The sequence below is a fragment of the Bufo bufo genome, chromosome 5 (assembly GCF_905171765.1).
Source record: "Bufo bufo chromosome 5, aBufBuf1.1, whole genome shotgun sequence".
NCBI lineage: Eukaryota > Metazoa > Chordata > Amphibia > Anura > Bufonidae > Bufo > Bufo bufo.
The window spans coordinates 42,190,889-42,203,385 of NC_053393.1; the positions used below are offsets into that span (position 1 = coordinate 42,190,889).

The 12,497-nt window shown below is 49.2% G+C and overlaps 1 protein-coding gene across 1 annotated transcript in view; it reads left to right on the forward strand.

The window, feature by feature from the left end:
• The first annotated feature begins 4,594 nt into the window (after positions 1-4,594).
• Positions 4,595-12,497, forward strand: part of LOC121002372 (transient receptor potential cation channel subfamily A member 1-like) — a 253,721-nt gene continuing 245,818 nt past the window's right edge. The window contains exon 1 of the mRNA XM_040433833.1: positions 4,595-4,649. The gene's annotated coding sequence lies outside the window, so the exon portion shown is untranslated. The remainder of the gene's footprint in view (positions 4,650-12,497) is intronic.

The following is a 12,497-nucleotide window of genomic DNA, read 5'->3' on the forward strand; positions in this document are numbered from 1 at the left end:
CCATTCACTTGAATGGGTCTGCGATCTGTCCGTTCCACAAAAAGATAGAGTAAGCTCTATATTTTTGCGGTGCGGAAGCACAGAACAGAATTCCAGGAAGCACTCCGTAGTGCTTTCATGGGGTTCCGTTCCGTGCTTCCGTTCCGCATCTCCGGATTTGCGGACCCATTCAAGTAACGGAGGGGCAACAGTCGTGTAAACAAACCCTAAGGCTAGGTTCACACTTGAGCGTTTTACAGCGCGTTCAAACGCGCTGTAAAACGCTCAACACATGAAAACCAATGCTTCCCTATGGCCCTGGTTCTCACTTGAGCGTTTCACAGCGCGTTTGAACGCGCTGAAAAACGCCCTACGCTCAAACAAGTTCGTGAGCTTCTTTGGGGCGTTTTGACGTGCGTTTGTGGCCATAGGACACTGCAGTCAATCACACAAACGCGCGTTTACTATTGCAAAAAACGTGCATAAAAACGCGCGACAAAAACGCGCGTTAAACGCGCATATCAAATACGCTCAGGTCTGAACCCAGCCTAACTGATGGAAATAACTGACCAAATAACTGAAACGTGAACTCGCGTTAGGCTTGAACAGCCTGCCTGATCCGTACTAACGTTTGCACTCGTGTGCTGCTGGAAGACCGCCCCGGCCCCATTCACTATAATGGGGATGGGCCAGAGATGCGGCTGCAGCAAGGCAAACGCACCGAGAGGCGGCCGGACAAATAGCGCAGCACGCCAGGGCAGACTTCCGGCAGCACATGTGTGCAAATGTTAGTACGGATCCGGCAGGCTGTTCCCCAGCTGAAGCAGCCTGCCGGACAAGCGTAACGCTAGTGTGAACTCAGCCTTAGGCCTCATGCACACGACCGTTTTTCGGGTCTGCATCCGAGCCGCAGTTTTTGCGGCTCGTGTGCGGACCCATTCACTTCAATGGGGCCACAAAAGATGCGGACAGCACTCCGTGTGCTGTCCGCATCCGTTCGCAGGCCCCACAAAGAAATTATAGCATGTCCTATTCTTGTCTGTTTTGCGGACAAGAATAGGCATTTCTACAATGTGCCGCCCGTTCCGTTCCGCAAATTGCGGAAGGCAAGAGGCTTATGTTATACTATGTTTGATTTCACACTGTGCTTTGCAGTGTCCTTTTGTCATACGCTTCAAGAAAGCTCCCGACGCCTACATCTGTTGGATCCATAGGCCCCCATTTACCTGTAGTGTCCTTTTGGCCTGTTGGACTGCTATACATCAGTATGTCGCTGGATATACATTTTCTTAACACAGAAGCCTATTGGCGACAGATGTGGCCATATAACTATCTTGTGTAATCCGTCAGAGGTATAAGTTGGGAAAGCCAACAATGCTGTCCAGTATATCATGTTTTTCACACTGCAGGTAACTTGATACATGATCTTACAGTATCTCTACTTTTCAGAAGTTTTAAACTGTGTAAAATATAGCACCGGGAAAGAGTCTTGTAGCTCTAAAGCTGACCATTAGGGGTATCTATAAAAGAAAAGGGGCACCAAAGCAAAGATTAAGGCCCCTTTAACACGGGCGAGTTTTCCGCGCGGGTGCAATGCGTGAAGTGAACGCATTGCACCCGCACTGAATCCGGACCCATTCATTTCTATGGGGCTGTGCACATGAGCATCACTTGTGCGTTGCGTGAAAATCGCAGCAAGCTCTATTTTGTGCGTTTTTCAAGCAACGCAGGCCCCATAGAAGTGAATGGGGCTGTGTGAAAATCGCAAGCATCCGCAAGCAAGTGCGGATGCGGTGCGATTTTCACGCACGGTTGCTAGGAGACGATCGGGATGGGGACCCGATCATTATTATTTTCCCTTATAACATGATTATAAGGGAAAATAATAGCATTCTGAATACAGAATGCTAAGTAAAATAGGGCTGGAGGGGTTAAAAATAAATAAATAATAATTTAACTCACCTTAATCCACTTGTTCGCGCAGCCGGCATCTCTTCTGTCTTCATCTGTGAGGAAAAGGACCTTTCTACACAACCTTGAATACAATCTACACAACCTTGAACCCAAACCTGAACTTCTGTGAAGAAGTTCGGGTCTGGGTACCACAGTCAGTTTTTTATCACGCGCGTGCAAAACACATTGCACCCGCGCGATAAAAACTGAACAACGGAACGCAATCGCAGTCAAAACTGACTGCAATTGGGTACCTACTCGCGCGGGTTTGCTGCAACGCATCCGGACCTTATCCGGACACGCTCGTGTGAAAGAGGCCTAAAAGGGAGTCTCTTTCTGGTGCTGGGTGACAAAGAGTGGAGAGGCAATCCCTGCACAGCTTCTTGCCACTCATTAAAATAAGTTGTAAAGCTAACTGTGCAGGGCCTCAAAAAAGCTATTTCATGTCTATGGTCATCTTTAGACCATCGCTGTTAAGAGATTATCACTTCAGGACCATTGAAACCCCCCTGAATGTGCCAGAATGGACACCATATAATACTTCATTTCCCATGCAGCAACCACATGAGTGATCTCCTGATGATAACAGGTAGTCACTGGGGTTAGAGAAGCAGGACCCATGGTGATCAGCTGACTACTGGCGGAGGTTAATTCTGAAAGGAAATCTATCATTGGTTTTATGGTGTCCTCATTAGGGCGGCATAAACTAGAGACAGATGCAGCGTTGCCAAGCGTACACACATTTCTGGAAAGTCCGTAAAAATAGACAACTTTTTCCCTATGTCCTATTTTTTTGAGGCTGGTGGTGTTTGACTAGATTATTTTGGTGGTGATTATCTGCATTTTACAGCTCACAGTAAATGCTGGTAATGAGTACTAATCAGTATATTGAGCTATAGACATGGGTAACTTATAATCTTTAGTATTCATTATGGTTTTCCAATTTGTCTGTAAAAAAATGTCTGTCTGTGATTTTGGGATAAGTTGTCCAGAAAAAAAAAATTCTGGTTGGCAACCCTGGACACCTTCATTTTGACAGGTGTGCTCACAATGTCTCACAATTAAGGTTTCAAATAATTGAGCAGGTACTGCCACCACGCAGAGGTGGCAACAGGTTGCTATTACTGAAAAAACGTGAAAGTTTTTGGATTCACACCCTGCAGACCATTGAACCGAAAGGTTTAAATCGAGAATATGATTTGAGTGCATTCCTGTAAGATCCAATAGGAAATTCTACTGTAATTACATTTTTAATGTACTATATATATTCTTTATTCATTCAGTCACAGAGAAAATGAAAATAATAAAGCATCTGAAAAAAGAAAAAAGAGCAGCAAGATTTAATATGTTGATATTTTGAGACAGCCAGTGGGTTATTTAGTTCTCAAATAGATGATTATTATTATCATTACATTGAATATGTTTATTGTAATTTCTAGATTTATTGTATCCCATGTCTACTATTGATTTCTCTTTTCTGTAATACTCTTAAAGATGTAATTGTATCACATACAGCATAGTACCTTGTTGCAACAATGTAGAGAATTGTTGCACCTTATGATTTGTATCTCCGTTCCCATGGTGATGTGACTTCATCACGTTCGACGCCCATGTAGGCGGCCTATTTAAAGGTGTTTCATGCAATAGTTCATTATGCTTGACAAAGGCTCACACCTGAGCCGAAACACGTGTCGCATCTGTGCTATTTCCTCCTATGCTGAAATAAAAGTTTGAAGATTCCACCTGTGAAGTGCCGGTCTTCTGTTCCATATGGCAACCCTGGACAGATGTCCATAGCAGAACACTGGGTCACTCTCTTTAAATTGCACAGCTGTTTTGCTGACAGCTCCAGTGCATGCTGCTGAGTCCTTACACTGCTGAGCTCCTCATCCACAGGTGATTTCAGTTGGGGAAAACTGTCAATCAGTGGCAGGGGGTGAGGAGAGCAGGGGGGAGCCCATGAGTATCATCAGGACTCATCGGCATGTGCTGGAGCTGTTAGGAATCAGCAATTACTGGTGGCAGATTCCCTTTAAGGTGACTTAGCCCCTTTAAAGAGGACCTTTCACCGATTATTACCCTATGAACTAACTATACAGACATGTGGAGCAGCGCCCGGGGATCTCACTGCACTTACTATTATCCCCGGGCGCCGCTCCGTTCTCATGCTATGTCCTCCGGTATCTCCGTTCCCTAAGTTATGGTAGGCGGAGTCTGCCCTTGTTCTTCTGTAGCGCTGGCCAATCGCATTGCAGAGCTCACAGCCTGGGAGAAAATAACCTCCCAGGCTGTGAGCTCTGCGCTGCGATTGGCCAGCGCTAGGGCAGACTCCGCCTACCATAACTTAGGGACTGGAATCTTTGCCTACCATAACTTAGTGAGCGGAGATACCGGGGGGCATAACAGGAGAACGGAGCGGCGCCCGGGGATAATAGTAAGTGCAGTGAGATCCCCGGGCGCCGCTCTACATGTCTGTATAGTTAGTTCATAGGGTAATAATCGGTGAAAGGTCCTCTTTAACTTTATATTTTGTCATGTTGGTGCCACACAAGTAGACCAATTGAGGAATGTTCAGTATAAGTCACATACGTATATAAATCATACATTATACATAATATTTTATCATTTGGTTGCCTGAAACATATTTTGTAGGCCTAAGCCTGAAAAGATGAAGAAGAAGAGTACTACAGTGATGAGAAGATTCCGGCGTCTTCAAGGTAAGGACACATCAGCCACCCCAGCACCTTCACTGTCATGATGACTCATAGGTGGTTAAAAAAAGCAAAACTGGGTCTATAGATTGTCAGACATTCCATCCATCATCCCATTTATTTCTTAAAGGGTTATTCTGCTGCAAAAAAAAAAATATCTTCCCGTGGCCATACCTCGCCATTCCTCCGCAGCTGCCATTCCGATGGTGCTTAGGTCTCTGCTTGAGCTCCACTTCCTGCTTCAGTCCTGACATGGCAGGGAATACCGTTCAGCCAATCACTGTCTACAGCCATGACCCGCCACAGCCAGTGATTCGCTGATTAGCTTTTCCAGCCAGTTTCTGCGTTGTTGAAACTGGAGCAGGTGTTGGACCTCATCGAGAACCTGTGCATCGTCAGAACAGCACCAGCAGGCGATTAGCGAGGTGAAATAAGCTAGTTAATTTTTTAACCATTTTATGATGGTTATATATATATATATATATATATATATACAGTCGTGGCCAAAAGTTTTGAGAATGACACAAATATTAGTTTTCACAAAGTTTGCTGCTAAACTGCTTTTAGATTTTTGTTTCAGTTGTTTCTGTGATGTAGTGAAACATAATTACACGCACTTCATACGTTTCAAAGGCTTTTATCGACAATTACATGAAATTTATGCAAAGAGTCAGTATTTCCAGTGTTGGCCCTTCTTTTTCAGGACCTCAGCAATTCGACTGGGCATGCTCTCAATCAACTTCTGGGCCAATTCCTGACTGATAGCAACTGTGACGGTAACGTACACTACATACAGGTGGGAGGATAGTGACCACTGCGCTCCACCCTCACCCCTCGCCCTGCCTACTTGCCTCGCAAGTCTTAATGACAGGGGACAACTAGACGGCAGTCCCTAACTTAGGATACGTGCTGGGAAGACAGACAAGACAAATAACGGAACGTGAACGGACCGGGTCAATACCTAGAGAGCTACGCAGAACTAAGGAATGAGCAAAGAATAGTCAGGAAAAGCCGAGGTCAAATACCAGGAGAGAAACTAAGTACAACAGGAGTCCGCAAAGAATTGTCAGGTGGAAGCCGGGGTTAGGATACCAGGAGAGATGCGCAGTACAGGAGGAGCAGGCAGAGAATCGTCAGGGAACACAGGATCAGGTAAGTATGCAGGAACAAAACAATCACCAGATACCTAAAATTAACAGGCAACCTGTGGCCAGCAGGCTGCCTGTATTTATAGTGGGGAGTGAGGGTCATGTGACGTGGCCAGCATCACATGACCGACAGACCAACCAGTCGAGCACCGAGTGATCAGCTCGGCGCTCAAGGCAGACCTAGGAGCAGGGAGCCTCCCAGCTAGCAAAGCTGCCCTGGGAACAAGGTCAAACACAGATCCTCGCTCCCGAAGCTAAGCAGCAGGTCTGCGGCTGATGGGAGACCGAGTGCGCCTTCGGCACCCCGTTACAGTACCCCCCCTTTTACGAGGGGCCACCGGACCCAAGACTTCAGGCGATGGCCTTTCAGGGTGTTCTAAATGAAATTTTCGAACAAGTCTAGGAGCATGAACCTCCCTGGCAGGTACCCAAGATCTCTCTTCAGGTCCATACCCCTTCCAGTGAATCAGGTACTGCAAGGAATTACGCACCTTCCTGACATCCACTATTTTAGACACCACATACTCAACAGCATCATTAATAAGAACCGGCAGAGGCGAGGCTTTTGATGGTACTACTAGTTCAACATATCTTTTAAGTAGAGATTTATGGAACACATTATGAATGTGGAATGACTCGGGCAGCTCCAACCTGAACGATACTGGGTTAATCACCTCCATGATCTTATATGGTCCAATAAAACGAGGAGCAAATTTTTTAGAATCTACCTTGAGAGAGAGATTCTTGGAGGATAACCACACCTTATCCCCAACCAGAAAATTTGTGCCCCTTGAACGTTTCCTATTGGCTTTGAGTCTTTGAGAACTTTGAGCCTTTTCTAGGTACATTTGAACCCGGGCCCAAACTTTGCACAGTTCAGAAGAGAGCCTATCCGCCTCAGGGTTAGAGGAGGAGATGGATGACCTAGAATGAAAACGGGGATGAAAACCATGGTTACAAAAGAAAGGGGAGACCCCAGCAGAAGAATTAACACGGTTATTAAAAGCAAATTCAGCCAACGGAAGGTATTTAACCCATAATTGCTGGTCATCAGCAACATACGACCACATAATTGTTCCACAGACTGATTAAGGCGTTCAGTCTGCCCATTACTCTCAGGGTGGTAGGCGGAGGAAAAAGGCAACGAAATCTGACATCTTTGACAAAAAGCCCTCCAAAATTTGGACACAAACTGCACACCCCTGTCAGATACAATATTTTCCGGGATACCATGTAACCTTACAATTTCTTTCACAAAAATAGATGCCAGGGTCTTGGCATTCGGGAGTTTAGACAGAGGAATGAAATGAACCATCTTGCTAAACCTATCGACCACTACCCAAACCACAGTCTTACCCTCCGCCGGCGGCAGGTCGGTAATAAAGTCCATCGAGATATGGGACCAGGGTCTACTGGGAATGGGTAGGGGTCGTAGGTTACCAGCAGGGCGAGTCCTAGGTGTCTTAGACCTAGCACAAACCTCACAGGCTGACACGTAGGACTTGACATCCCTAAATAGAGTGGGCCACCAATAGGATCTAGAAACCAGCTCTCTAGTGCCCTCAAAACCAGGATGTCCACAAAAGGCAGAATCATGACACTCACCCAACAGCTGGAGACGAAATTGTATGGGAACAAACAACTTATCTGTTGGTGTGGTTGCCGGTGCCAGATGTTGTTCAGCCTTAATGAGAGCCGAGATATCTTGGGTTAAGTCTGCTACGAAGATATTTGCTGGTAGGATGGATTCAGGCGGTGCCTCTGAAGGCTGAAAGGCATGGAAGCTCCGAGATAATGCATCAGCCTTCACGTTTTTACTTCCAGGCCTGAAAGTAATGGAGAATTCAAAACAGGTAAAAAACAGTGCCCATCTAGCCTGACGGGGATTCAACCTCTTAGCAGATTCGAGAAACATAAGGTTCTTATGGTCAGTGACAACAGTTACACAATGCCTTGCCTCCTCCAGAAAATGCCTCCACTCCTCAAATGCCCACTTAATGGCCAGCAACTCCCGATTCCCTATGTCGTAGTTTCTCTCGGTTGAAGAAAATTTTCTGGAAAAGAATGCACACGGTCTTAGGTTAGTGACATGGTCACCAGAGGATTCATGATACAGTGGTTAGGTTACGGCCTGTTAATCTGTGACGGTAACGTACACTATACACAGGGGGGAGGATAGTGACCACTGCGCTCCACCCTCACCCCTGGCCCTGCCTACTTGCCTCTCAAGTCCTAATGACAGAGGACAACTAGACGACAGTCCCTAACTTAGGATACGTACTGGGAAGACAGACAAGACAAATAACGGAACATGAACGGACCGGGTCAATACCTAGAGAGCTACGCAGTACTGTCATGGTCTTACTTTCTTGCTGTTCTCCTTCGTTTGACATGTGCTGGCGGCCATCTTGGTTTCTGGGTTTCTTGTAGCCTCCCACCCTGCGGCTCCTCCTTCCCACTGGGAGGAGCTGGATGCCTAGCTCATATATATAGGAGGTCTGTGGCTTCAGTTCCTCGCTTGGTCCTCCTGTGTTCACATGCTTCTAGACTGCTGCTGCTTCTGGTTCCTGATCCTGGTTTCGTCCGACTACCCTGCTGGTTCCTGATCCTGGTTTCGTCCGACTACCCTGCTGGTTCCTGATCCTGGCTTCGTCTGACTACCCTGCTGGTTCCTGATCCTGGCTTCGTCTGACTACCCTTCTGGTTCCTGACCTCTGGCTTCGCAAAGACTCTGCTTCGGTTTCGCCTTCCGTTTGGACTTTTGCTTTACAGCTTTATTTTCAATAAAGCCTTCTTATTTTCACTTATCCCTTGTTGTACGTCTGGTTCATGGTTCCGTGACATTAGGACCAAGCCATGAATTCTGACGGTACAGGGCCATCCTCGCTACCCACGCTGGTTGCCAGACTTGATCAGCAGGATCACCTGTTGGGTCGGTTCGCTGTGGCGTTGCAAACCCTGCTTGAACGCACGGCTCATTTCGCTCCCGTTGCCGATGGGTTGGTTGTCGCTCCTACTGCCGCTCCGGTTGTTGCGCCAGAGTCTACCCCGACACCTGTTGTTGCACCTGCGGTGTTTCGGGGTATTACCGGTTCTGCCCCTCTTCCACAGCGCTTTGGGGGAGAGCCAACTCAGTGCCGAGGTTTCCTTAACCAGGTGGGCATTTATTTCGAGTTGCTGCCACATGCCTTTCCTACTGAGAGATCAAAGGTGGGCTTCTTGATCTCGCTGCTCTCGGACAAGGCCTTGGCCTGGGCCAGCCCTTTATGGGAGAACAACAATCCGGTGGTTGCCGAGTTTTCCGGTTTTGTTGCTTCTCTTCGGAAGGTATTCGATGTGCCGGCTCGTGCTGCCTCTGCTGCGAAGCTCCTTATGTCCATCAGACAGGGTTCACGATCCGTAGCTGAATACGCCATTGAGTTTCGTACCCTGGCAGCAGAGGTGGGCTGGAATAATGAGGCTCTGGTCGCTGCTTTCTCTCATGGTCTCTCGGATGCCTTGAAGGATGAGGTTGCAGCTAAGGACCTACCAGTGGAGCTCGAGTCTCTTATTTCTTTCCTGATTTTGATTGACACCAGACTCAGGGAGAGACCTTCCTTTAAGGAGAGCCTGCGGAGGTTTTCTAACAGATTGGCGCCTACGTTTGCTGTCCCACCCGTGCCTCCCTCTCCTCCCACGCCTCCTGGGGATGACTTGTCTGGGGGTGAACCCATGCAGCTGGGGTTTGCTCGCCTGTCCGAGGGGGAGAGGGTACTCCGGAGACGCGAGGGCCGATGCATGTACTGTGGTCTCGGTGGGCATTTTCGGTTGGCATGTCCGAACCGTCCGGGAAACGCTCGCACCTGAGATCCTGTCGGGGGCAGATCTTGGGTGGAGTCTCCTCGTCCCCGGTTTCCCGTGTTGACAAACCACTGATCACTGTTGTCCTCTCCTGGGTCGGGGGCTCGGTGACGACCCAGGCGTTGGTGGACTCTGGTGCTGGTGGTTTGTTCATTGATAATGTGTTCGCTGCCGCCAATTCCATTCCTCTGCAGGCTCGAGGTTCCCCACTGGCTCTTGAGGCGATAGACGGCAGACCTCTTCTGCCGCCACACGTGACTCATGAGACCCTTCCAGTGGGGATAGCCATTGGTGCCGTTCACAGAGAGTCGGTCTGCCTCCAGGTTATTTCGTCTCCACACTACTCGGTGGTCTTGGGGTACCCCTGGCTCCGGAAGCATAATCCGACTTTCGATTGGAGATCGGCCGAGATCCTCTCGTGGTCACCGCAGTGTGGGGCTAGTTGCATCCATGGGTCTGTCAAGTTGCTGTGTACTTCCTCGGACTCTCTGTTGCCTCCTGAATACGAGGAGTACCGGGATGTATTCGATAAGGTGCACGCGGTTGCCCTACCTCCGCACCGCCCATACGATTGTGCCATAGAGTTACAATCTGGTGCCGTTCCTCCTCGTGGCAAAGTCTATCCACTGTCGGTAGCGGAGAATGAGGCCATGGAGGAGTACGTGAGGGAGGCGCTTTCACGCGGACACATTCGCAAATCCTCGTCCCCGGCAGGGGCTGGATTTTTCTTTGTGAAAAAGAAGGGCGGTGAGTTGAGGCCTTGCATCGATTACAGGGGTCTCAATCGCATCACGATCAAGAACGCTTACCCGATACCCTTGATTTCCGAGCTGTTCGATCGCCTTAAAGGGGCCACGGTCTTTACCAAACTCGACCTGAGGGCGGCATATAACCTGGTAAGGATCAAGGCGGGCGATGAGTGGAAGACCGCGTTTAACACCAGGACCGGTCATTATGAATCCTTGGTTATGCCCTTTGGGTTGTGCAATGCGCCCGCAGTCTTTCAGGAATTCATCAACGATGTTTTCCGTGACCTGTTGCAGCAGTGTGTGGTGGTCTATTTGGATGACATCTTGGTATATTCTGAATCCATGGAGGCCCACATTCTGGATGTCAGACGAGTGTTGCAACGGTTACGAGAGAACAAGCTGTTCGGTAAGCTTGAGAAATGCGAATTTCACCGATCCCAGGTAACCTTCTTAGGTTACATCATTTCCGCTGAGGGGTTCTCCATGGATCCTGAGAAGGTTTCGGCTGTCTTACAGTGGCCCCAGCCCAGTGGTCTTCGTTCCTTGCAGCGCTTTTTGGGCTTCGCCAATTATTATCGGAAGTTCATCAGGGACTTTTCCATGCTAGCCAAGCCTCTCACGGATCTGACCAGGAAGGGCAGTAATTCCCAGGTCTGGCCGCTCGAGGCCATCCGAGCTTTTGAGGCTCTAAAGTCCGCCTTTGTGTCGGCTCCGATTCTGTCGCATCCCAACCCTGGGTTGCCCTTTGTCCTCGAGGTGGACGCGTCTGAGACGGGAGTAGGCGCCCTTCTGTCTCAGCGTAGAACACCAGAGGGTCCTCTGCTTCCTTGTGGGTTTTACTCCCGGAAACTGTCTTCCGCGGAGTGCAACTATCAGATTGGTGACAGGGAGTTATTGGCCATCGTGCAGGCCCTTAAAGAATGGAGGCACTTGCTCGAGGGTTCGGTGGTTCCGGTTCTCATCCTGACGGACCACAAGAATCTGACCTACCTTTCTGAGGCCAAGAGATTGACACCACGTCAGGCCAGATGGGCTCTGTTCTTGTCACGTTTTAATTACGTGGTCTCCTACCTACCCGGTTCCAAGAACATCAGGGCGGATGCCTTATCACGGCAGTACTCCGAGCTGTCCAGGGAGGAGTCGATTCCGACTTCGGTCATACCTCCGAATCAGATCTTGGCCGCCATTCGCACCAGCCTGACCTCTCCCCTGGGTGAGCAGATTTTGGCGGCTCAATCTGGTGCTCCCTCTGGGAGACCCAACGGCAGATGTTTTGTGCCTGAGGAGTTGCGCACTCGGTTGTTGCGAACCTACCATAACTCCAAGACCGCGGGGCATCCTGGAAAGAATCAGCTGTCCTGGGCTGTTTCACGTCTGTTCTGGTGGCCTTCCCTACGTTCCGACATCGCCGCATATGTAGCGGCATGCTCCGTTTGTGCCCAGAGTAAGTCCCCTCGGCACCTTCCGTTGGGCCTTCTGCAACCCATAGCCACCGGGGAGCGCCCATGGTCACACCTGGGGTTGGATTTCATTGTGGACCTCCCTGCATCCCGAGGCCATACGGTCATTCTCATGATTGTGGATCGGTTTTCCAAAATGTGCCACTGTGTTCCTCTCAAGAAGTTACCCTCTGCACAAGAGTTGGCCACGATTTTTGCCAGGGAGGTCTTCCGGTTGCACGGTTTGCCCAAGGAGATTGTGTCGGATCGGGGGAGTCAGTTTGTGTCCAGGTTCTGGCGCGCCTTTTGCTCCCAGTTGGGGATTCATCTCTCCTTCTCCTCGGCCTACCACCCTCAGTCCAATGGGGCCGCAGAACGATCCAATCAGGCCTTGGAGCAATTCCTTCGTTGCTATGTCTCCGATCACCAAGACAATTGGGTTGACCTCCTGCCTTGGGCTGAGTTTGCCAGGAACACGGCGGTGAACTCTTCCTCTGGGACGTCTCCCTTCATGGCCAATTATGGGTTCCAACCTGCCGTGTTACCGGAGGTATTCTCTCCCCAGGATATTCCGGCTGTGGAGGATCACCTTTCCGTCCTACGTGCTTCTTGGGTACTGATCCAGAAGTCCCTTGAGGTCTCTGCGCAGCGCCAGAGACTCCAGGCTGATCGCAGACG